General features: G+C 29.5%; 1 protein-coding gene across 1 annotated transcript in view; it reads right to left on the bottom strand.

The window, feature by feature from the left end:
- LOC107712171 (uncharacterized) overlaps nucleotides 1–1449 on the bottom strand; it is a 38872-nt gene that overhangs the window by 8949 nt on the left and 28474 nt on the right. The gene's annotated exons all lie outside the window — the stretch shown is intronic.

Below are 1449 nucleotides of genomic sequence, written 5' to 3' on the forward strand. Positions count from 1 at the left end.
TGTAGTAACACTCACTGCACCATGGTATTGTGGCAGAAATTTGGGATATTCACACTGAATTTTATTAAAGGAGTAATGATATATAATTGTAGTATGTATTTGTGATTGAGCTATAGCATGTGTGCATTTATACTGAATGTTTTTAGACTACTGTTTTTCATACAAATAGGCTACCTAAAAACCATATAGTTATATTTTTACCATGGTATTGAGGTGCTATATGTGTGGTTTTAACTGTGTTTATCATGATTTAAGTATCATGATGTATGTTACTATGGGAGACCGATGCTTAATTAAAAAATAAATAAATAAATAAAAACTTGAATACATTTAGAATAAATTTAACCAGAATAAATTGAGGTTGCTACAATTTTTACAGATGTTACTGATTTTGATAATGAACACAAATTTACCTCTGCATCCTAACTCAAGCTACTATCAAATGTGCATTTCTAAGAGACAAAAAGTGATATAATTATTATTAATATTATCAGGCAACCCAAACCTGTTTCTTGATTTGAAACAATATCACTCATTAGAACACGCAGAAACTAAGAAATTATTTTTTCTATTTAGATATTTATTATGTTAAGGAAAATTAATGGTCTGGTTTCTACAACTTTCACTTTGGAAAGAAATAAAGATTTGACATTTATCGTGATAATTATCGATATCGACTGATATGAAAAAATGATCGTGATAATTTTCGTGATAATTTTTTTGGCCATATCGCCCAAGCCAGTACCTAATGAATAACTACTAGTATCTATTAAATAGGTACTAGTTTCTAGTGAATAAGTACCAGTATCTAAAAAATAAGTACTAGTATCTAATGAATGCTTACTAGTAATATTTAAATAGATACTAGTCACTATTGCAATAATTACTAGTCAGAAATAAAAAAGATGATATCAAAAACAGAATAACTACGACTCCCTGTTCATTTGGAGATATCTTCAACCTCATAAAGAACTAGTGAGAATGTATTTGGAGATATCTTCATTTAAATAGATCATTACATAAACATGAGTCCCTCTCCACCGTCCAATCAGAGTCAACATGGTAATACAACATATTAATATGCTGAATTAATTTGATTGTTAATTAAGGCTAACTGGCTTTGTATGTTAGCCTATCTTGCTAATTGGTTACCATGAAAACACAAGGAAAGATTACAAACCTGTTGTCCAACAAAAGTATAATGATATGTTTTAGTCAAAATTCACTTCACAACATCAGTCGAGTATTTGAAATAACTTATTTTTGTGATCTGACATGGTTTCATTAAACAGAATGAGGCAGAAATCATGCCACTTTACAGTGATAAAGGCTATGTCGATTAGCATTGCATTTTAAATATACTTTATTCTTATAAAAATACCCGAGATGGCTTGAAGAGCACAGATAAAACCATATGTTGTCGCAGTCATTGTTTATTTTCTTCATGTT

Source organism: Sinocyclocheilus rhinocerous, unplaced genomic scaffold (genome assembly GCF_001515625.1).
Source record: "Sinocyclocheilus rhinocerous isolate Xijiao unplaced genomic scaffold, SAMN03320098_v1.1 scaffold748, whole genome shotgun sequence".
Lineage (NCBI taxonomy): Eukaryota > Metazoa > Chordata > Actinopteri > Cypriniformes > Cyprinidae > Sinocyclocheilus > Sinocyclocheilus rhinocerous.